The 25,839-nt window shown below is 37.7% G+C and overlaps 1 protein-coding gene across 1 annotated transcript in view; it reads right to left on the bottom strand.

The window, feature by feature from the left end:
- Positions 1–25,839, bottom strand: part of NRXN3 (neurexin 3) — a 1,004,058-nt gene that overhangs the window by 472,122 nt on the left and 506,097 nt on the right. The gene's annotated exons all lie outside the window — the stretch shown is intronic.

The following is a 25,839-nucleotide window of genomic DNA, read 5'->3' as shown; positions in this document are numbered from 1 at the left end:
TATTCATTGTTGATTTTGTAATTCTAATTATATTTATAATTGTAATAGTATTGGTATTATATTTATGCTAGTACATCAAAATTTAGCTGTTACCTATATTATATAGATTAAACTATTGGTACATTGGGACCAATAATAGTTTAATTATAGCTGAATGCAATTTTTTTAAAATTAGTGACCAAAATTACTGGTGATGATGACGATACAAACCAGAATTATTGGCAGTTTGCAGTTATACCAGATTTTCTAAGGCCATTCTGAGGAAGAAACTTTGTATAATGTCAGCTATGATGAATTTAACCTTCTGTAACACTTTTGTGATAAAGAAATGTGTTAAAGAAATGATGTTGGCTGCTGTAGAGTATAAAACTGAATAATAGTTCCCTTTCCAGAAATGAAGGAGAAATATACTATCCCATAAACATTCCATCTCGTTTACTATCTGAACTAGTAGGGCAATATTCTGATCCAACAGTATTTTAATGCATTTTTAAAACATATTGAGCTTTAGAATGCAATATTCATCCCCTAATTTACATACCTGTTGCACAATATTGCCCTAGAAGCTTTTAAAATGCAAATTACTCTGATTTTGTTCTTTGTGATGCAGCAGAAGTAGTATCTGATGCTGTATGCGTTTATTATTGCCTGTGTCTAACTTCCAGTTAAAGTGAAGTTATTATTTTCAGGCTGGTTGTATTATGGTTCATTACACAGCCAGATGTTTAGACTGGATTTGGCATTTTTATCTACCTATCGAGTCCTTGCCAGGGACCCGGGATAGGGATTATTATTATTATTATACGCACAAAAATGAGAAATCACAGCTGCCAGTTCATTAGCAGGTGTTGGCTTCCATAAGCATCAAGTTCTTTCCAAGAATGTGGGATGCCTTAATCTTTTGGAGGAATGTGTGTGCAGATTGAGACAGAGTGGCTTTTTGTAATTGACAGACATTTATCGATCTGCAGATTTTCTAGGTGCCATTCAAGATTTTTGGGTATAGCACTCAGTGGGCCAATAACCATTGCGACCACCACAAGATTATGTCATAATCTTTCCATTTCAGTTTTTGCATCTTGATACTTTGTGATCTTCTCCAATTCCTTGCCTTTTATTCTACTATTCCGTTGTACTGCCACCTTAATTGGCCACACTATTTCCTTTTCAACCACTGTTAAATCTGGCTTGTTATGAGCCAAGGCCTGATCAGTTTGTTTTTGGGAATCCCACAATATTTTAATTTGCTCATTCACAATTTCTTTTTTTAATCTGTGTTCTGACAATTTTTTTAGGACTGGAACATGATCATTTTTATGGATGGTTCAGTGAATCATTTTACTGATTATGTCATGAACATTAATTTTGTGACAATAATAATCCACATCTGTATATCTTAGGTCCTTGGGAAAAACTTGATAAGTGGACAAAAATGCCAAATCCAGTCTGAACATCTGGCTGACTGGGTGATGAAAGATAAGGAAGTTGAACTAGATGAAATGTTATGACGTCTCTAGATTCATTAAATCAGAGGTTGCTCTAGTTCAGTATAAGTGCTGTTGATGGAGAAAGAAAACAGCTGGTGCTTTCCCACTTCTAAATCCATCATTCTATGCAGCAACTTAGAAATGCAATGAAACATAAAATGAAAAAGTGTCACAATTCCAGTCAGGATGCAACTAACCATTAAGTGTCGCATTCTGTGTAATTGGGACATTAGCTAATGAACAACATAGATGGCATTTAAAAACAAAATTAAGGGCTTAGGGAATAAAAAATGCCACATCAAATGAGTCAAAGAAGTCTACACCATGTAAAGTTATTACTCTCCTCTTTCTTGCAAAAAGAGAGAGAGAGAGAGAGTGAGCAAGTGCCTCCTTTACAAGAATGCTGAAAAGCAGAGAGGCAGCAAACATAGTTGCTATAATTGAAGAAACGTTAAAACAGATTTGAGACTTGCAATTTGTTTAATATGTTTTGTCAGAACTGAATAATGTGAATTGAATAAAAAAAGTTGAATGACCAGTACAAAAACACTGCATTGAGCTAGTCTAGTCAAACAGCAGAATGAATAAAGACTGGATTGGGAAAAAAAAGTATAATAAGGAAGAGAGGGTGGGTTGGGAGGAAAAGAAAGGCTTAACACTGTGTTTGGGATGAAGTAGTTCTCCAAAAAAGTTGAGATAGTATGCCGCCCATGTCCCAAAGGTGCTTTTCAAAAAGCAACTGGACTTTCTTTGTTTTTCCTCGAAGACATTTTGCTTCTCATCTAAGAAGTTTCTTCAGTTTCTTCAGAACTGAATCTTCTTCAGAACTAGAGAAGCTTCTTGGATGAGAAGTGAAATATCTTCCAAGAAAAAACAAAGAAAGTCCAATTGCCCTTTGAAAAAGCACCTTTGGGACAACTATGACCTGGATAACTGAGAACCTCCATAGATTTTTAGCCCATGGCTTCTGGAATTTTTTGAAATCTCTTAACAATATAGTTTTTCTGAACTATGTGACTGGGAAGGGGAAGGAGAAAGACAGGGAATTTAGAGCTGAAGAGCTACCAAAATTCTGATCCTCTGTCCAACTCCGTTTTTTAATTGGGATTCTTTGAAGGAATTTTTCTGGACTGCTTTTTTCTCTAGCTTTTAGCCTGAAATTTTCAAAATCATCCCTCCTGCTGAGACAAAATTTGATTATATTGAGTTTGGTTTTTAGAAACCAATTCCCTTTACATAATTTCTTTATAACATTCCATTGGATCAGCAACAACAAAATGAGAGAGGTACAACATTCACAGAATAAAAGACAATGGATAAGTTGTTGTATAGATGTGGTGGAATCAAGAATGATTTGCACATATAGAAAACATGCAAAGGTATATTGAATGGTGATGTGGCTATAAAGTGGATTTAGTTATTCTATTTTTCTTATTCCATGCCTTTAATTTATTTGGCTTATTATATTATGTATTTTATGTAACATTACCTGAAAAACAAACAGCCTGGTGAGTTATTTGTTTATGGGATGGAATGTTCAGCTGAAGAAGGAGTGGGGGAGGGAATGTTGGCAGTAGCACTATGGCTTCCCAGGAAGGAGGCAGCACATTCCAGAAAAGGGTCAAAAGACAAGAGACATTCCTAAATAAATGTCCTATTCCTAAATAGGTGGAGAAAAAGATTCAGTATAGCCATACCTTAGAACAGGGGTCTCCAACCTTGGCAATTTTAAGACTTGTGGACTTCAACTCCCAGAATTCCTCAGCCAGCAAAGCTGGCTGAGGGACTCTTGGAGTTGAAGTCCACAAGTCTTAAAGTTGCCAAGGTTGGAGACCCCTGCCTTAGAATACCCCAGAGTATATCTATTATGTTAGAAGATTATAACTTTAATCTGACAAAATTCTATCTAATAGGTGTAAGCACATAAAGAACTGGACTCAAATGGATCTCACCATGTCTTCTTGGGCTTAGACCTGCTAGTTTATATCTATAACCAAATCTATTGTCCACTTTCTAGAATTCTGGTGTATGTGAGTATCTACTCCATCTTCAAATTAAATGTGATGCATTTCTGTTTTGGTTAAACACTTTCATTTCTCTATGATGAGAAAGTCTACCATTATTTTGTCCACTACTGACTCCTTCAGGGGAAAAATTAAAGAGTATGACATACTGATAAAAGGAATAAAGGAGCAATTGCAACAGTTCAAAAATTCTGTCTATCATAAATGCATATATTAAGAAGTGCGCAGAATTGTGTTTATTTGTTTAGCAATATTTATAACTTGCCCTGCTCCCAACAGGCTCAGTACAAGATGCCATAACATCAAAAGAAAAAGTAAAAACTGAATAGAAGTAGTAAAATAATATAATTAAAGATAAGTAGCTGTCATAACTATCCTTATACCTAAACTAAGAGCTGAACCCTCAGTGGAACAAAACTGTTTTGGCTTGTTTACAAAATGTAAGGAGGATCAGGAGAACCATACTTCCAGAGGCTGGTATTCCATAAAATGGAATATTAAAAATAGCATACCATCCAATCCTGTACTGGAGAAATATTTTCAATACACATCTTAAGGAAAGGGCAAGTAAAAATATAGATATTCAGAAAATGTCTGAAACCATTTCCCAAACTGATGCATAAATAGTTCAAAACAAATTCACATTAAAATAAGTAATGGTATTTACTTAAATTTCAGTATGAGAAGACTTAAAGTTAACAAATTCAGTCATTCCTATTCTCCCACATCATGCCTGTTCATGCTTTATGTTGATGAAACATGCCCCATTCATATATTATTTTTCCTTAAATACAGAACAATCAGTAATTTTCAGAGATTCTGTGTTGGATCATCACAATATAACTAGGGTGTTTGAAACATGTTCTTACAAAACTGAATTGGTAAAAAATTTCCCTGGATTAAAAATTGTAGATTTGTGGGGGAGGGGATGGAATCTAGACTATAAAGTTCAAATGACTCCCCTTAGATAAAAATCTAACTAAATTAGATGCCAGGGAAAGCAATGTTTGCTATTTCTTTCCATTAAAATGTAGTCCCAGATTAAGAATTGGGCTAAGGGATAGCTATTTATTCAGCAGGCCAGACTTTGAAATCATCATTACCATCAACTGAATCTTGTTGAAATTATAAAACATCTGCAAAGCTGGCATCTTTCCTGGAATTTTTATGCCTTCATTCCATTTCCTTTCCCACTAGAGGAAATTTAACCATGCAATCACTTTCAATAATATTTACAGATGCATTTTACAGTATCTTCTATATATAAAGCAAGTGTAGAAATGGAATCAATTTCATTTAATCATTAGCTATTCTCATTTTCAACATGCTTCACTCATTGAACTGGGCCATGATTTAACCCCATTTATTGAACAAATCACAATGTATATAGTGCATAAACCTAGTCAAAAAGGTATTTGACTGTCTAGAGTGGGTACTTTATATATGTATAATCAGAACTTGCTGTAAGCCTTTAGAAAGGGGGAAGGGATTAACAGTCATAAGAGATAAAACAATTAAATAACATAGTATTATCATCTGTAATGTTTGTTATATTTAAATAATCGAGATGGGAATATTTTTCTACTACCCCAAACTTTGTTTGATCTGGTTTATGATGACCCTGAATAAAATCTATGAAATGTACATCGTATGAATGTTCGGTGAAAATATTTACAGACCCCTCGCATCCTGGACATAAACTGTTTCAATTCCTACCCTCAAAACGAGTCTATAGACCACTGTACACCAGAACAACTAGATACAAGAACAGTTTTTTTCCTGAATGCCATCACTCTGCTAAACAAATAATTCCCTCAATAATGAAAAACTATTCACATTAGGCTGCATTACAATTGCTGTTGGTCTTCTCGTTGTTCCTGTTGCCCATCTCCTCTCACTTGTGACTATGTGACTTTAAATTTGTTGCTTGCATCCTTGCAATTTATACTGATATAGTTTCCTAGTATGATTTGATTGTTTATTGTACCATATGACTGTCACTGGGTGCTGTGCCCTTTGATTCTTGATGAGTGTATCTTGTCTTTTTATGTACACTGAGAGCATATGCACCAAAGACAAATTCCTTGTGTGTCCAGTGACACTTGGCCAATAAAGAATTCTATTCTATTCTATTCTATTCTATTCTATTCTATTCTATTCTATTCTATTCTATTCTATTCTATTCTATGCTATTCTATTCTACTCTACTCTACTCTACTCTACTCTACTCTACTCTACTCTACTCTACTCTATACTCTATTAAGGTAATCATGCTTTCTAGGCCTATCCTAGAGTCAGAAATAATGCATTCCAATTTAATTCTCCTATGGAAAAATCAAATAGCTCCCTCCCACACAGAGGTGCTGCCCTAGCCATTTTTCCAGTCTCAGGAGGTTAGCTTGGCAGTTTTATTACAATACAATTGGCAGGCCTACCCAAATTTTATGGCTGCCTAAGGCTGTGGGAAGTAGGGCCTGGTCTGCAAGAAAAACTGTGTTGTATTTGCTTACATGCAAGATCTTTGAAGAGTCATATAACCAAGGATCCAAAGGGAATTGGCATGTTTGGAGTTTTCTCTTACCCACCCACAATAAATTATGGTAATTGAGTATTAAATTATGTAGAAAATGGTTTGGCAGCTCAAATATTGAGCAAGCAATAATGTTGTCATTTTGGCAAAGTGTGTAAATATCAGTGCAGATGGATGCTGGTTTATCTCTTCCCCTCCTTCATATTTTCCCCTCTAGAGATGATGAGAGAGACAGAGACCACTTTTATCTCTACAGTACAGCTCCGTTGCTGGCAGGAGGGTTCAGTCTAAAAGCTTTGGTACTTTAGAGAGGCCAGAGGGCAGATTCCACCCTCACATCCCAAAGCACATACACACAATTTTAGCTCAGCAACTGGAAAACTACTGTTCAGTCATACAGAGGGATCGCAACACCAAGTGTCTTCTATTGTGGGCAACGTATACAATATGGGACAAAACTCTCATTAACAAGAACATTGCACTTGCACTTATTGAATATCTAGAATTCCCTTGAATGCTCATTCTTTATATGTGGGTTCACATCGTGTCTGTTTAACCCCAGAATCAGGAATTCCCTCAGAAAGTATCTCTTTGTCATGAGATTTAAACAAAAGCAATGATTAGAAATGCATCTAGTGCAAGTATGACTTAAGGACTATAGAGAATTTATTTGGATGCGGCTTAGTTATTCAGTGCCTTTATTAATAATATCCATGCTGAGTGGATCATGATCAGACTGAGAAGTGAACAAAGCTTTCTCTGTAGTTGAGACAGATCCAGAAAACTAACATATTTAAATGTTGTTTAGTGTCAACACTTCCCAGCATAAGAAAAATAAACGAAGAAGAGGAGCAGTAAATTCAGGATGACTGCCAGGAACAAAAACCAATTCTGCTTTCTTAAAAAGATGTGAACGAAAGCTAGGTTAAAACCTTGCAATTAACATGGTATGATACCAGAAGGACTGACTCATGCACCTTTAGCTATCTAATCTCTCCAAATACTCTTATGAATCTCATTACTATTGTAATGACTCTTCCCCATTTATGGATCCTGTGTCTCTTTACAGAAGTAAAAACCCACAGGGGATCAAAGGTACTCCACTCCTAATGCATAGACGAGAAATTGCTGCATATATGTTAGTGCAGCAAAGTACATAGTATATATGATGCCTGACTCTATTATTAGTTGATATGAATTTTTAAAGAGAAAAAAAGATGAACAGTGTACATATTTAAAGCTAAGACTTCGTCCTGATGTGAAGATTTAAAGCAGCTGCATTAAAGCAGCATTCTCTTCTTGTCAATCCCCCCTCTCTACAAATGCTTTGACATTTTGTAGAATCTTGCTATGGTATCCTAAAGATGATGGAAATCCCCAGCTGACTAAGAGTTTAATAAAGTTATCATATTTTTTTCAAGCATCCATAAAGCCTTTATCCCAATATTGTTTCTTTTTTAATTTGTGTGTTTTAAAATGAGACTGTCAGTAGCAGGAAGATGATTTGGATATTCTATTATGAATTATTCAGTTTATTTAAGTGATCTCAACAGTCAGTGATGACAATTTCACAGAGCTTCTCAAGGACAATTTCATAAAACTTTTCCATTCTGTGGAAGGAGAGAATATATAAATTCTCTGTTTTGAGATGCCTTTAATTAGAAAGTACCGCTATTGATAATTTATCTTCGGAAGCCAAAACAAAGCTGCAAAAGCATGCCACTGTATCCCACAAGATAATTTTGAAGAATGTGACCATCTCTCAAACTGATTTATTATCATGGCTTCACTGATGCCATTCTCCTACTTTCACACCGCAGTCTAATCTAAGGTCTCCTTCGTGGTTCTATTTATTTTATGCATGCAGTAACTCAGTTAATCCATAACACTAAGCTGTCATGTCCTTAATTGAGGTTTATAGAATAAACCAGAATTTGTTGTGTTCACACTTCCAACTAAATCAGGGGTGTCAAACTCGATTTCATTGAGGGCCGCATCACGGTTGTGTTTCCCCTCGGGGGTGCCAGGGTGATGATGGCCAGGGGTGTGTGACCAGCTCAACGTCACTCACTCAGTTTTTGGCCGTGACCTCCTCAGGCAGCCCTCTGTCAGTGAAAACTGACTCCCCAAGCTCCATTTTCACTGGCAGAGGGTTGCAGGAGGCCATCACAGCCAAAAATGGAGCCTGGGAGATCCGTGTGTTACACTCCCAAGCTCTGTTTTTGCTAGCAGAGGCTGGTTCTTTGCTGTTTCCAGGGCGGGCTCACGGGCCACTTCTAAGCACCCCGAGGGCTGGATCCAGGGGCTTTGAGTTAGACACCCCTGACCTAACCATTAAAAACATTCATATACATAGCAACTTAGCTCAGTGTATGGTTCTTGCCAGCTGAAGCAACATTTACTTTAGAGAAACATAAAGGAAGAAGTGCATTTCACTCTTTAGTGTGTCAAGGAATGTAAGCCTTGTGGTTCAAAAAAATCTGGAAGGCACCTGATTGCTCACTCTTTCATTACAACCGTTATCTGCAGCTCAGTTAATAGTGATTTATACCTTTATTTAGTTTTAAAAGTGCACTAATTTGAACTGGGCCCCAACTTAAGATCAAGAATACTCCATTAAAAGATGTAGTATCAGCAACAGATAATTTCTGTCAAGCTTAGTGCCTGCTTTTCTGGCCATTCTGGCCACAGAATATGTGGAGCTGTGTAGATGTTTGTATAAATAGAAGCAACCATCTGGTCATAGCTGACAAAGTATCTGTTCTTTCTATTGTGACAGGTGAAATCACATCTGTTTTTGTTAATATTTTTTTTCTATCTCTCTCAACTTCATTTGAAAAAAATGTTCCAGACTGTGGCAGGAAAATAGATGGCTTTTAATCTTTTCATTGCGCAGCCATAAAGGAATTTAAGAAGCCTGCAAACTGAGCAAACTGAATCCATCTGGCAGGTTTATTCACTCATAAGGAATTCCTTACATTATTTAGTACAAATATATACCACGCATAAAGGTTTCTGCAATTCAAACCTCTTGCATTTATATTTGATAGTTGAAGCAAGAAAGGCAATTGGTTACGTCTAATCAGCATTACCAAGGACTCACATGAGTTAACCGATTTGTTATAAACCAATTAAGTTTCTTTATGCTAGTTTCTTATGTCTTAACATGTGTTTGGTTCAGGAAACCAAGTGCATTATAGCTAAAATATTCAGAGCTTCAAAATTGCTTATTCTGTTTACATTGCAGTCAGGATTCAATGGAAAAATCCTAGATATTCATATGGTGCTACAATGTGTTAACCATGTTTGTTTGGTTGCAATCACTTCTAAGTACCAGACTACTAACAACAACCAAACAGCAGAAGCATAGGATCACTTCAATGATCGCGTAACACTGTGTGATAAGAACCAGGTCCTCGTTATGTCATATTAAGACCACAGCAGCAAATGCAAAATAAATAAATAAATGTGGTTGCAAAAAAATAGCAGTACAACTTGTCGCTGGCTGAAGGACAAAGTTTTGTTGGTTCTGACCATTCTCTGAGTCAGTCAAAAGGATACCAATGAAAAGGAATGGGGGAGGGATTGTGAAATACCAGTATATTCAATATATATGAATAGGGATAGACGAAGCATAAACTTCTGGCAGATGCCTGACTCTTTTTCCTGCAATGGTAAATTTTTAACAGAAAGGCCTTATAACATAACACAAATGCTGTAAATATTGTTCCAGTGTTCCAATGGTAATATCTCATTGAATGTAGAGTAACCCTTGGTGATTTCATGGAAATACCTAACCATAATTTTTCTGAAGTGATTTGCCATTGCCTTTTTCTGAGATGCTTTTTGAGCTTCCAGTTTAGCTTACATCTAGAATTTTTTGATTTAACCCAACTTTAACTTCAAACCCCAAACAAGGTCAGCCTGGTGTGGTCACTTACAGTTCATTTTTTTTAGCTAGGCATCTTTCTTTTCATATGCCAGTCATGTTCATATATTTAAGTAGGTATAGGATGAGATACTATGTTCGTGATGGTGAATCTATGGTACATGTGCTGGAAGTGGCACACAGAGCCATCTCTTTGGGCATGCCAGCCGTCACCCGTTGTTCTTCCAGGTTCCACGAAGCTGGTCTTCACGCGTGGGGGAGCACTGGAAACTGGAAGAGCAGCTCCCTGGCACGCATGCACATGCCGGGAAACTGAGTTTCTGGTTTCTGGCACATGCATGCATGTCGGCCAGCTGGTCTTGGTGCATGCATGTGCACTAGAAATTGAAAGACCAGGAAGAGATGCTGAGACTCTAGAAAGAATGCAGAGAAGAGCAACAAAGATGATTAGGGGACTGGAGGCTAAAACATATGAAGAACGGTTGCAGGAACTGGGTATGTCTAGTTTAAGGAAAAGAAGGACTAGGGGAGACATGATAGCAGTGTTCCAATATCTCAGGGGTTGCCACAAAGAAGAGGGAGTCGGGCTGTTTTCCAAAGCACCTGAGGGTAGAACAAGAAGCAATGGGTGGAAACTGATCAAGGAAAGAAGCAACTTAGAACTAAGGAGAAATTTCCTGACAGCTAGAACAATTAATAAGTGGAACGACTTGCCTGCAGAAGTTGTGAATGCTCCAACACTGGAAATTTTTAAGACTGAGATGACTGAGATGGTGTAGGGTTTCCTGCCTGGGCAGGGGGTTGGACTAGAAGGCCTCCAAGGTCCCTTCCAACTCTGTTGTTATATTATATTATATTATAAATACTTACATACTGATGAGTAGAGCTACATGCTCTCAGTCATTAGACTAAAACTCATAATGTAGAGCTTTTTTTTATAGTCAGAGAGAACTGGATGGCACATCTCTTTCCAGCATCCCTCTGTAGTTCCTACTTTAAATGCTTTTCCAAAGGCAATTTTAGCCCAAAATTAGCACACTCTAGAACAGAAGCAGCTCATCCTGAGGATACCCTTAAATTTGCCTTTGATTAACTTGAATCTTCCAAAGTACGCAGGAAGCTACGGTTTAGTTCTGATGTAAAAGCAATTTCAAAAGCTAGAAAGGAGACAAGATTGGAGCCCAAGACTTTCAGGCACAGGTACACACTCTTGTTTCTGGCTTTGCTTCTTCCACTTCTAATGGGAGATAATTGAGAATTCATCACAATTCAGGTTGTTGTGGTTTGTTTGTTTTTGTTTTTGTTTTACAGAAACAGGAATGTACAAATTTAAGGTTTTAAAATACTGAATGTTTTGGAAGAAAACGAAACCGATCAATAAAGAGGAAGATAATTAAAAATACCTTTCGGCCAAGCAAAGCATAATAATAAAATGCCACCAATCAAGTTAAAAACACTTTGTTAACCAAATTGTTCTTAGCCCTTTCATCAGATACCCCTTCCTGTCCAGGCCTTAGAAAAATGGAAAGAAGACTTTTTTCAATTTTCTTGTTCCAACTTCACAATATTGGACTCCACCAATTTCACGTCAACCCTGAAACATTAAGGATAGTAATAAAGGAGAATATTTGTATCTCGGGTTTGACATGAAAGGGTTCTTGGAGCTCTCTGAGTTGGCTTGTTTACTTGCAGACATTTCATTACCCAAACTAAGTAATATCATCAGTGCTAGTAAAGAGTGCAGTTACAGCAAACATCACTCCTTTCTAGTACTCATGGTGTTACCTAGTTTGGGTAATGAAACATCTACAAGAAAACAAGGAAGTTGAGAGAGCACCAAGGACTCCTCATATTAAGGATAGCTGTATAACTTGTGTGAAGACATTGACTGAGAAATCCTCTTATTAAGCCAATGAATCCAAGCCACTTAGAAATGCCAAAAAAAAAAAAAAAAGGACAACAACAATCTCACAAGGCATCAACTTTTTTTTTTTTTTACATTTATACCCCGCCCTTCTCCAAAGACTCAGGGCGGCTTACAATGTATAAGGCAATAGTCTCATTCTATTTGTATATTTTTACAAAGTCAACTTGTTGCCCCCCCAACAATCTGGGTCCTCATTTTACCTACCTTATAAAGGATGGAAGGCTGAGTCAACCTTGGGCCGGGCTCGAACCTGCAGTAATTGCAGGCTGCTGTGTTCTTAATAACAGGCCTTACCAGCCTGAGCTAAACCGGCCCTGTAATAACTTACTTATTACCTGTTTGAACAAGTGCAAGCCAAGTCTTTTGCAGGCCACCATTGTAGTCACTGCTCTTCTTAGACAGTGCCAGACTTCTTTCAAAGCATATGATCTTAGCAGCAATAAAGAAAATGCTACACATGGGGGCGGGGAAGGGAAGAGCAATACATCAATGAAAATGGTATTTTTATGCACTGGGAAGGAGAACCTAGTTTTGCCAGTTTTGCCAAATTTGTATTGCTCATCGTGATTACCTATTCTCCATAACCATCCCCTGGTTACTGTCTAACCTGTTGTTTGTCTAATTCTGGAATGTAGGTATTGCCTTTTCTCCTCCCATATTAGCATTTGTATTATTTTAGTCCTACTGATTTAACAAACACCTGGATTCTACAGAGGCAGACACCTGTGTAATGTTTGTTGGAGCCCATCTCAATATGGGCTCCAGGAATAAGATCACAAAGACGATTGCTCACAATTGCCAACATAGAAACAAAAGGAAAAAATCTATTTGGAAGCTTATTCAAGGTCTACTTTCAATGTATAATCTTGTCACAGCCAGCGATCAGTCACATATGAAAAAAGGCATAAAATAACTTTTAAAACATACACAGTCATATTATAAAGTTATAACATTCTAAAATTTAAGCCATTTTCTTGCATAAAGCAATAGCAGCTGCAAAAATTGTTGTAACTGTTCTGAAGACATTAAGGTTCCAATAATATAAAAGAAGTAAAATTATCCTTAGAACAGGTGCAGCTTTTGTTAGCAAGCAGAGTTGTGAGGTTGCTATAGTTGTGAGGTTGCAACAAGTAGCTATAGAAAAAAACATCAACGGTGCACATGGATTAGGTGTCAGATTATACTGACAGTGTAACTTAATTTTAAATTCTTATCTCAGACAAATTTAAATTATATATGACATGTAAATATTAAAGCAATGAACAGATATATTTAAGATATGTAAGAATGCATGTATTATCCAGAAATATAATTTGGTAATCAGGAAGCTGTGATGAATTTGTTGTTCTCTGATAATATTGCTCCTTATGAATCTAAATCTGTCTCCATTTAATGTATGAAATGATCTGTTTTTCTTTCTCCCCAGCTCAAGGTTTTTGGTAAGGGAAATCCAAGTGGTGCAGCTTTGGAACATAGCTTCTCACTTGCAGTGAAATGCCATAATAGTGGACCAAAAACTTCACATCTATCTGGAATTTTTGGAGAGCTGTCAAGTAGGAATGATTGCATAGCTTCAATTGTGTACTGCAATCATCTGTAGTGTTGAGAACCACAAAACCCTACATGAAATTTAGTGTTGACTTTCAATTTAACTTGGCATATCTGCATTCTGCTTCTTTCTTGGTCTCTCTGGAATTATGAATGAGAGCAAAATGCTGCCCAAACCAACTACTCCATTCATTGTGTTATATTATTAATACTGTATCAATCTGTTTTTAAAAAGGGGGGGGGGGTTAGAGAAAACACATGAAAAATAACTTTTTATATACCTACTTAGGTTGGCATAAGGTGGGGTGAGGGAGGTGACAATTTCTTAGAAAATGTGGGGTAAAAAAGGCAGAGTAAGCAGTTTTAAGAATATTTAAAACATAAGATCATTTTTAGTTTTGAAAAAGTATATGAATGAGTTTTAGAAGTAAAGCTGAGCCAAACAGTTTTGAAACCGTTTTCTCAAAAGTTTCTGATTACTTTTTCCCTCCTTCAGAATTTGTCTTGGTATTCTTCAGCATTTTATGGCTACTCCTAATATCACTGCTAAACTCCCTATACAAGTTCCATTGTTAAGATTTTTTTCCCCTTCCCTCCTGGAGAAAGTGATGAAATCTTCCTTCCCGCCCCCAATTTCTGCAAATAAGATAGAGAATTTCAAGAGCCTATTTGAATGAACAAGTTGTACTTGCAATGCATTTTGGGTTTAAATATTAAACCCAATGTTAAGCCTGCCTTCTACAAATAGACACCATTCAAATGCTTTAACACATAACATCTTAAAAGCAGGGGTGAAATCCAGCAGGTTCTGACAGGTTCTGGAAAACCGGTAGTGGAAATTTTGAGTAGTTCAGAGAACTGGCAAATACCATATCTGACAGGCCCCAGAGTGGGGTGGGAATTGAGATTTTGCAGTATCCTTCCCCTGGAGTGGGGTGGGAATGGAGATTTTGCAGTATCCTTCCCCTGCCACGCCCACCAAGCCACGTCCACCAAGCCACGCCCACAGAACCAGTAGTAAAAAAATTTGGATTTCACTACTGCTTAAAAGTCCCCCAACTCTTAGAAATTGGGAGAAAGTGAAATTTCCAAAGCATAAGGAGACCACCAGGTAGAAACTTTCACAAAAAACAGGTTCTTTGTTTTATTCTAGGTGTCATTCCCCAAAATGTAAAGAGATAAAATTATACTGAGAAGCTAACCAAAAATGGGCAAGAGGAACAGAAGGAGTTGCAGAGAATATTTAAGGGTGTCCCCCAAAGAAACAAGCAAAACATGCTAATTAAGCTTAGTAAATTGGCAAGATATATTAGGAAATAATTTACATTTTATCATGACACAATTGTGGCCTGAAAATTCTAATCTTCTCCTTTTGCTGAAGTTGCTTTCATCAGACTCCCAGACAATGGGAGAAACAGCTTTAAGTTATCATTAGGAGCAGTGGTAAAATCCTTTTTTTTTTTACTACCGGTTCTGTGGGCATGGCTTAGTGGGCGTATTGTGGCTTGGTGGGCATGGCTTGGTGGGCGTGGCAGGGGAAGGATACTGCAATATCCCCATTCCCACCGCACTCTAGGGCCAGCCAGAGGTGGTATTTGCCAGTTCTCTGAACTGCTCAAAATTTCTGCTACCAGTTCTCCAGAACCTGTCAGAACCTGCTGGATTTCACCTCTGATTAGAAGGAATCATTTTTAAAGTAGTTTTTCTCCATTAGGCTGAAGTAAATATTTTCAAAGCATGCAGAGTCTATAATATTTTGTCACTCATTGTCTTGGAGGTAAGGTCTTGTGACCTAACGGGGATTTCAGTAGTAGTGGGAGGTGCAAGTTACTTGCCTCCCTTCCAACCACTAGTCTGCCTCCACTATAGCCTGTGAATACTTAGCCTTAATCCTTTATTTCATGAGTTCCTTTTATGTCCATCGCTCTGCCATTTTTTGTTCGGGAACTTAGGAACTTTGTTCCTTATTTGCCAGTTTACCTAGGTTTTTCCATTCTGTTTTCCCTACTATATGAAACAAAAAAAGTCAGTTTCAATAATCGCACTCTAGAGATCCTAGTTAATTGTATGATTTCATTAGAGTCTGTCTCCATCCTTTCTAGGGCTATTTCTCCCCTGGTGTCTTTCTAGATGTTTCTTTATTTCCCTGTTTTAATCCAGAGGATGTTAAAAAGAGAGGCAGTAAGAAAATCAGACAAATCATCCTATAAAAAGCCAGGAAAAGTTCTGAGGACAGTTCCTCCCCATTCTGGTTGGTGAAATGTTAAAAGGCAGCAGGTAACAAAAGTAGAGAAGAATCAAAATCAGAATAGGGATTTTGGAGGTCTTCTAGTCCAGCCCCCTGCTCAAGCAGGGGATCCTATACCATTTCAAGTGACTGTCCAGTCTCTTCTTAAAAACCTCCAGTTGATGAAGCACCCATAACATCTGAAGGCAAACTGTTCCACTGGTTAATGGTCCTCACAATATCACTTGGCAGTAGCCTGGATCACATGTAATTGAGGGCAGGTTTGGCAATAGGAATAGCAAACCTTGTTTATTTGTTTAACCCACGTTTATCAGTTTATAAATAGGCAGCAAACATACCTAATACTTCCCACTCCTATTTTCTCCACAATGTAACACTTTGTACAGTGAAGTGCCTATTCAAGGATGGGTGAATAGCATGTTAGGCTCAATAATTTAGAAGAGCCCATAACCTATTTTATGAAATGATACACTTACATATGAAAACAAAACCTAGGTGGTTAAAAAAAAAGGTTTTATTTCAAGGACCCTTTTAAAAGTCCGTTTCCAACCTGACATGGTACAAATTCAATTATCTAAAGCAATCCATATAAATACATGGGAGCAATCTAATCACTCCTTCCCTTTTGGTTCTGTCTTTAAGAAGCCCTATCTTCAGTGATTTGTAATCATCAAACTTAATGGAGCCAGTGACAGGTAAAAGTTGGAGCCTCTACTGATCGGTCACCCTTGCCAACACAGTAAAGTAACAAAACACTCGGAACACCTTGCAGAGACATTTTAATAGAATGAGACAGTATAGACAGACAGCCCAGAAAGATGCTATCTGAGTCAGGCAGATGAGATTGCATTTTGCAAACATCCCAACCTTATCTTGACAATAAACAATCAGGTTTGGGGGCAAAATATGTCCAGATCACTTCCCCAGGAATTCTACCTGTAAGCAGTAGGGATATGTGAATAATGTCTAGAAACCTTAAAAGAAATTAAATTAAGCTTAAGTGTCTGGCTTTTTCATTTAAAGCAAAAGCAGCTAGGTTGATAGAAGTTTCTATGTTAGCAAACATTGCATGTTTGTTCACCTTCAAAGTGTGGTACCAGATATTTCTGATTTGATTAGAAGAAGCTACCACATTTCCACAGCCTGGAATTCACAATATTGTAGTTTCCAGATTTTTACTGCTTCTGAATAGGGAATGGACACCATTCAAATAATCTATTACTACAGGTTTATCTGGAAATCCCACAGTCCCAAACAGATGTTGCAATGCCTGAGGAAAAAAAAAAAGACAAGAATCTGTGCTGAGAATTGAGGAAGCCATACTTCTGTATAATTTTGAAAAGAATAATATCTCCAGAGAAAGTGTTTGCAACTTTTACAGCTCCTTCTAGTAGGGCCCCCTCTCCCTCTTATAAACAGTATTAATTAGGTTTCCCATTTCCCCTTTCCGTTGAGGGGGAAAAAAACCCCACAAAAGCTTAAGCAAAAATTATGCAAGGCATGGTATTCTCTGTGATACACTATGAAAGCAAAAACTGAACTTTGAAGAAGCAGGATAGTATTGCTGCTTTTGAACTTTAGCATCGGAGAAGACTCCTGGGAATACTATGGACAGCCAAGAAAACAAACAAATAGATCATCAAACAAATCAACTGGAGTACTTACTGGAGGCACAAATGAGCAGACTCAAATTATCCGACTTTGGACCAGTGGTGGGTTTCAAAAATTTTTACTACCGGTTCTGTAGGTGTGGCTTGGTGGGTGTGGCAGGGGAAGGGAAATCTGCATTCCCTCCCCAATCCAGGGGAAGATTACTGCAAAATTCCCATTTCCTCCCGATCAACTGGGACTCAGGAAGCAGAGAATAGAAGGGGGCGCGCAGTGGTGGGATTCAAGTAATTTAACAACCGGTTCTCTGCCCTAATGATTTCTTCCAACAACCAGTTTGCCAATCTGTTCAGAAAGTTAACAACCGGTTCTCCCGAAGTGGTGCGAACTGGTTGAATCCCACCACTGGGGACGGGGCAAGTCAGAATTTTTACTACCAGTTCTCCGAACTACTCAAAATTTCTGCTACTCCAAACTACTCAAAATTTCTCCAGAACTGGTCAGAACCTGATGAAACCCACCTCTATTTTGGATATATAAGAAGACCCAGCTGCCTAGAAGACACTCTAATGCTGAGAAAAGTAGATGGAAAGACAAGAAAAGGACAACCAGTAGAAAGGTTATGGACTCAGGTACTGTGGTAATGAGTATGTCATTGAAAGACCTAGAAAACCAGGTTAGGGATGGATCATTATGGAAAAATATCTATGTGGTATCAGCAATCACTTGATGATACATAATGAATCTATATATATCTATATATGGGTGGGTGGGTGGGTGGGTTATGTACACAGAACCAAACGGGCTACTTTAATCATCAAGCACTGAAGTGTAAGAACTGCAATCTCACTCTTTTGAGAATCAAGAACACACACATAAGAGAAATGTGCAAAGTGTTTTACTGCCCCAACTGATCTAATTTTAATAGGGTATTAATGACGTTTATTTTTTTATTTATTTATTTATTATTTAAATTTGTATACCGCCCTTCTCCCGAAGGACTCAGGGCGGTTCACAGCCAAGTAAAAAATGAAAAGAAGCTACCACATTTCCACAGCCTGGAATTCACAGGCTATCAATCTGATCTGCAAAAGGAGACAACAAAGTGTTAGAGGCTCTCTGTGTCCATTTGAAGATGTCCAAAAGTTGTCCTTTTGTAAACCAGGTATTTATTCACGTACTTATCAATATTTATAACACAGCCCAATTTCAAAGTACCACACACCAACACAGCAACTGAAAACAATAGCATCAAAAACACGATCCACAAGTGATTAACCTCTAAACCAAATAAGTAAAATTAAAAAATAATCAGTTAATTAAAAATAACCACAACATGTTCAATGAATAAAAGTGTAAGCTGACATCTCATGCTTGCTTGTGCTTCACTGATATGCGGTGGTAGTATGCCATGAACTATGGAGAAGGGGGATGAAGGGGGGAAACTGAAAGTAGGTGCTGTGCCTTCTCGAGAAGTGTCTTCAAGATTGCCCAGCTGGAAGGAGGGAGAGGTATACCAAAGCATGCTTGAACTGATCATTAGGAAAACAGCTTGCAAGATTTAATTGGTTACTTTAAAGTGGGAAATGAAAGACAGTTAAGGAGGAGAAAGGAGGAGAAAATATAACGTAGGGATTTGGGTATGCAAATCTCAGTTCTGGCTATACATTATTGCAATACACTTGATCTCTAATAAAAATATACCTAAGCAAATGAAAGCAAGGATTATGTTCTACTTAAAAGTTTAACTTTGTGGCAGGTCTGACACAACCACACTCTATTTTTATAATAGAGTATAGTTACTTATGAAATTCTAGAAATATAGGAGCTGTAAACACTGCCAGAAAGAGGGCATTTTTGAGAATAGGCGCTACTACTGAGATATGATATTAGTGGCTATACTTATTAGTGGCTATCATTATATAATTTGCACCAGGAGACAAAACTATGAAATATGTACCACAGATATGGGCACCCTTAGAATATATACTACAAAGTTGCTGAAAACTCATTGATGCTTCATACGAGATTCTAAGGTCATGGTAAAGCACACATTAGCCAAGCGTGTTTTTAAGTTACTTGTTGCTCTGTACGTTTAATGATTTTCCTACCAGCATCAAACTAAAGGAGTACTAGGCTGAAATACCAAAGAAAGTTGACCTCAGACAGAACTTGCTGTTCCCTCCATGCCCAAACCCAGTTGGCACACTTTTAAGTATCTTTATATTGTGGGATCACTATGAGTCAGAATATATTTATCTATTGTTGTTTGTTAGTGACAATGATAAGTGATGAATATACATCATTGATTTTAAGATATGGTTGACACCATTATATTAATATTTGGCGGTTTGGGTGGGACAATACTACAGCAAGAAAATCCAGCTATACAGATTCTGGTAAAAGGTATTGCTTATGTGAGATATTCAACCTGACGTTGGAATTCTAACACAAGACTACCTAGTCTACTGATTTCAACAATACCCTAAGAAATGGATGTAGAACTACATGCTATATTTTCTAACGTGTATGAAACATCCCCTCTAACCAGAATACATAAATACTTCTCTTTAATCTTTCTCAAGAGTCCTCAATTTGATCACATATAAAGAAAGAACATAATGCAGAATATAGTATTATATACATTGAAGTACATCCTCCTGAATTCAAAGTTACTTTACCACAGGTAAATATAGCATACTGCCTGGTTTGTGGTATAACATGATACAATGACAGTGTTTCATGATAGGAGGGGAAGTTCAAAATCTGTCAATGGCCAAAAACTGACCATTGGCAGATTTTGAACTTTCCCTTCTATCATGAAATACTGTTCAGGTATCAGGTTACACTACAAACAATGCAGACAAGTTTCCACTGATTCCTGTGGAATTTTACTTTGAAAATGAAAATTAGCACTACTTAAAGAGCCACTCTAGGGCATTTATGCCTTGCTCTGCATCATAATTCTCATATTTCAGCCACATGAATGATAGGGTTGGCCAAAATTTGGAAAGTCCTCTCATGCAATACTGCACTTTAACCACTGGTGATGCAATGGTTAAAGTGCAGTATTACAGGCAAACTCTGCCCACAACTTGGAATTTGACCCTGACAGAGAACTCAGGGTTGATGCAGCCTTCCATTCTTCCAAGTTTGGTAAAACATAGACCCAGATATTGGGGGCAATATGCAAATAGTGCTTTTAGCTGTAAACTGCCCATAGACTGCAGTAAAATGCTATGGGACAGTATAATACCATATTTTTCAGAGTATAAGATGCACTGGAGTATAAGACGCACCTTAGTTTTTGGTGGAAAATAAGAAAAAAGCTGATTGGCAGGTAGATTGGCCTCCCAGAATACCCCCCAATTAGCTGTTCCCAGAGGTGAATTTTAGCAACAGGTTCCTTGGTTGTGAGCTCTGTGCCTTGCTTTTTTTTTTTTTTTTTTGCTTTTTTTTCTGCCTCTGAAACTCCATTTCAGAAAAAAACAACTTTTTTCTGCCTCTGAAAGCCTCCAAAACAGAGCTTCAGAAAAAAAAAGCCTCAGAAGCTCTGTTTGGGGGCTTCTTTTCTGAAGCTTCATTTCTGATGCTTTTTTCAGTCTCTGGAACCTCCATTTGAGAAGCTGGGCAGGGCTACATTTGGAGTATAAGACACATCCAGATTTTCACGTTCTTGTTTTGGGGGGGAAAGGTGCGTCTTATACTCCAAAAAATACGGTATAAGTCTAAATGCTATTGCTACTGTAAAACCAAAAGATCCAGGAAAGAAACCAATAAGCAAAGTAGCAGTGCAAGTCTTTCTGTAAGATGTCTGGTTTCATAGCGTTAGAAATGAAGAAATCAAGAATTCTCAGGGGAAAAATGGCTGCTTCATCTAAACGTGGCAGTCCTCTGGGAGATACATAACACTGCTAAGCTCACAAACCTCACATAGCCTTAGGCGAGCTACACTGCTATCTATCTTAAGTCTCAAAAAATCTACAGTGTGGTATCACTACTGTTGAGATAAACCCATGGGCCTTAATGTTATGCTGCGTGCACCCAAGCGTACCATGTAACCCCATCCCACTCCCACAGGAGTAGAAATTTTAAAAAGCGTTCAGACAAATAAAGATGTCCCATGTTGTCACTTTGCTTTTGCTCTCATGAGTTTTCCCCCTCCACACCTCTGTAATGTTATTTCTTTCCCACCATGGTTTGTTCAGACATAACATTTCTTGCTCAGTCACTTCTTCCAAAAGCCCCTGAGATTGAATTCACACACTCAAACATGGTACCTTTACTTAAGACATATAAACAGCTAAAAGCAATCTTAGTGATATTAGCAGCCAGAAAAGTCTCTTAGAAATCAGCGAACTAAAAAAAAAAAAGCTGCTTGGCTGGTAAGCTTCATTGCTTGGTTTTTAAATTGGGATGCCACAATTGAAGCAAGTAGCCTGAAATAAAAAGGGAAAACTAGCAGAATAGTTTTTAAAGTGGCTATGGATAAAATGAGGAAAATTTGCTGCAGTTCCTTTAGATTTCATATTTGTAATATCAGATATCCTTAAGCTTTAGAAAGCATAGAAAAGGATGCTTATTGTTTTGATATTTGATGCAAAAAGACTGCTCTTGTTTTCTTGCCTCTTCAGAGAAAATATGCCATTTAAAAAGATAAATACCTCAGGAGAGATATGCATAAAATGCATACATTTTCTTTCCTGACTTTTCTGCAAATATGCAAAATGATAAAGAAAAAAAGCAGTGCTAGAAAAAAATGGATAATGTGGCAAAATTGAACTGGATGAAATCATGCATCTCTCAGTACAAGATGTAATCATAAGTATTTTTTAGTTGCACTGAAACATGCCCTTTGACCTACAGGTAACCCCCGGGTTACGAACGTTCCCTTACCGAATGTTCGAAGTTACACGATAAGCGCTTCCTACTGTTTACGAACAAGTCCTGTAACTACAAATCTTGCAGCACTACGGCAGTTGTTCACCCTTACGAACAACCGCAGAGGCTCTGCAACATTCGTCCTGCACTTTGCAGGCCGAAATGAATGATCCACCCCTCCAATGCTTCATTTTGGCCTGCAACATGCCAGCAAGGCCTATGCAGGCCTAAATGAAACTGTAGAGGCACACACGACTGAGAGGCTGGAGAGGAGACTGCTTGCTGGATCTTTGCATGATAAACCTGACCCAGCGCGGCAGGTTGGGGGGGGGGAAGCAATTGTGGGGAACATGAGGTATTTCAGGGAGTCAGCGACGCCTTGGGTGGTCTCTGTTCTATCACTAGCCCCCCCTCCCATGGCTTTTCCCACTCTGAAATACCTCATGTGCACTTAATGAGCCTCACATTTGATTAGTGAACGTGTGGCCGAAAGGAGGGAGTGTCCCATTTAAGAGTGAGATTCACTCCCACGAATCCTTGGGTTACAAATGGAATGGGCAGGCTCCATTACATTCGTAATTTGAGGACTATGTGTATCATGTTCCTACAGCTTAATTTCTTTCTTGTCCTTCTCTTCCAGTTTGTCTTCTTTCTTTCATTCTGACATACAGTGCTGAAAGAACAAGATAAGGACTTATTCAGTGGTTATAAAAATAAAATGATAGTACGCCTACATGGTGAATGAAGGGTTTTAGGTTTAACAAAATGTACCTCACTTTAAAAAAAAAAAAGTTTCTCCATTTTGAGTTTGTTTGAAATAGATGAGGATAATTTTGCTACAGCAGGAGAAAATCCCTTCATTAATTGTTTATTTTTGCTTATTGTTCCACTAGGGATACAATGTGAATTTTCATGTAAACATTCATAAAGGTGGAAATGCATAACCTTTCTGAGGAGTGACTTGTATTTAATGGAATCCAACGAAACAGATTATCACTAGTAAATCAGATTTTTTTTTCCTTTCCCCTGCACTCCAGCATGCCACCAAATCAGCTACAGAGGTTAAGAGACCCATAGAAACACATTTTGAATGCATTGAGTACTGGCTAAAGGAAAGGGGAAAAAAAAGAAAATTGCTTTTCCAAGAGTAGCAATCCATGGCATAGGGTATTAGTGTATTTTTAGTTCTGTAGTCAGAAGCAAAGCATTCTTAAGTTAGAATTCACATACACAGGATTGTCACTGTATAACTGAAGCAACACAATCTTATTTGTGCAAAGTAGCCATAGCCCTACAATATCTCCGAGCACATCTTATATAATAGCAGTGCTTTTAATTTTTTTTCGTCACGTCCAAGACCAGGAAATCAGTTAAAGACGGGCTTCTTCAAGCACGATATTATCATTTACATAAACCCTCTTTGAGCATTTCTTTGAACGGGAGGCTTCAAACAGAGTACAGGATTAGGCATGAACATCAGCTCCCCCTTCTCATATACTTTCTGACCTCCTCCTTCTGACTTTCACATTTTTTACCCAGAGGCTCTGCTACAGAGCTCTATGGAGACCCATGCTCCTTCTTAGGGGGCAGGGCTTCCTGCTCAGCTGCACAGACTATCCGCTTTCAAGTCCTTGTGCATTGAGGCAAATGTTGACGAGAAGTACAGTCTTTGCTGCAAATTAGGTTCTTTGATTGCTTCTTATAATATTTGGCTAATTGAAACCAGGCCCGGCAGCAGCTTCCACACAGCTTCTAAACACTCACCTCATTTTGAATTCTGAGATTTTAAACACAAAAAGTGACGTTCATCAAGTTTCCGTCAAGTTTCCAGTCAAAAGAGGCTGAGCGCACTGACTTTCTCATGACGGTACTGTTAATTTTATTCATTTTGGCAAGCCTATTGTACTTTCACTTGGAGGTGAAATTGTATTGGACATTGTGCTATTGGGATTTTTTTTCTTAGTCTTGGTATCAGTCCTGTACTCCTTAGATATATAAACTGATATTTTTCAAAAAGTGTACATGCAGTTTTTCTATGTCTTCATTGGTTACATTTTAATATATACATACATGCACTTGTCCGTTAATGACTGCCCAGTTCAAAATTTGAGTGTGAGTTTTAAAAGAAAGAGAAACATAAACTGAGCACCACCAATATTAGTCAAGGAATATATTAGTCAAGGAATGGGGTTGGGCTTCTTTTCCTAACCCAGCACCTAAAATAAATGGCATTTCCTTACTTGCAAATGAAAAGGAGCTGTCAAATAGGAATTTGTAAAAAAAAATACTGGGTAGAAGAATTTTTACTAAAGAAAATTCTCTTCTCCAATTCTCACCCAAGCATGTCATACAATGAATAAGTAAAAGTGAGATAGAAAATTGATAATACTCTTCTCTACCTCTTTTATCCCTCTCTTTTTTCCCAGAAGTGGCACATACAACTCATAAGGAAAATTAATTTCTCCCACTTCTCCTCTGTCAACAATGAACTGCCTTAGATGGCGTAAAAGCAAAGGAATCACATTCAGATGAATGAACTAATAAAAAGTGTGCAGGTATTCAAAGCCAAAGACTATTGCAAAAACAAACTGATTGAGGACTTCTTTCCCCTGGGAGGACAGATAGGAGAGCTGTTACATTTAATATAATACCACCCAACAACTGAGTGTGGCCTGAACACTATTATGTTGTTACAGTAAAAGTGGAAAAACAGCTGCTCTGAAAAATCGTCTTTCTTAATGACACATGAGGACTAAAGTATAACTCGTAGAATAGAGCCATCTTGATGGGCCTTGCAAAATCAGCCATAAAGTGCTTTCGCTGAGCCTCTTCTGAGAGATGAACCAGAAAAATCCATTCATGACCTGTTGAGAATCAAGATATAAAAAGGAAGAAATCTGCTGCCTAATGGGTTTGCAGTATGCAAAGGGATAGACAAACTATTTCTCTTCGTTTCTCCAATCTTCCAGGATGATCTGATTTATTCAAACCCCATCCCATCAAATTCTAGCAATGAGGAGCCTGTCAGCTTAGCTGCTCTTTCCTCAACAGCTGGGAAGTAAAGAGACAAAATGGTGTGACAGGGAGGGAACAGATGCTGAGGCATACCCTTAAAACTGATTTACTTCAACCCTGTCCTTGATCAGTCTGTTATTCATAAACCATAGCTTTTATTGTAAATCTCCCCCTATTTACCTTTAAATGTGCCATGCAAAAGAACGGCCTTAATACATATTCTCCACCCTAGATGTAAAGGATATCATCTGCATATTACAAGAACAGGCAGATGCTTTCCAGTACTTTTTCAGTAAAAAGACAAAATAAAACATAATTTACACTTAAAGCATAGCATTATACTCAAATTTTGACAGCAAATCTCAGAAATTCTATTGAATTCATAGTTGGGGAGAAGTCACTCCTAGGTATGTGCTATTATGTTTTAATAAATATAATATTATGTTTTAAAGCCATATTTTAAACAAATAAATACAATGCAGCACAAAGGGGAAATCAATTGTTTAAATGAATAGATTGGGGGGAGACCTATAGTAAATTATAAATTCAGCCACTCCTGGTACTCAGCAAGCACTCCTTCAGAAATGCTTTTCAGAACAACATGGCAATGATCACACATACACACACACCATACACATACACACACACCAAGAAAATTCTGCCAAGCTTTGGGTTCAGAGAT

Source organism: Ahaetulla prasina, chromosome 1 (assembly GCF_028640845.1).
Source record: "Ahaetulla prasina isolate Xishuangbanna chromosome 1, ASM2864084v1, whole genome shotgun sequence".
In the NCBI taxonomy this organism is placed as follows: domain Eukaryota; kingdom Metazoa; phylum Chordata; class Lepidosauria; order Squamata; family Colubridae; genus Ahaetulla; species Ahaetulla prasina.
This window is presented reverse-complemented; position numbering and strand designations above follow the sequence as displayed.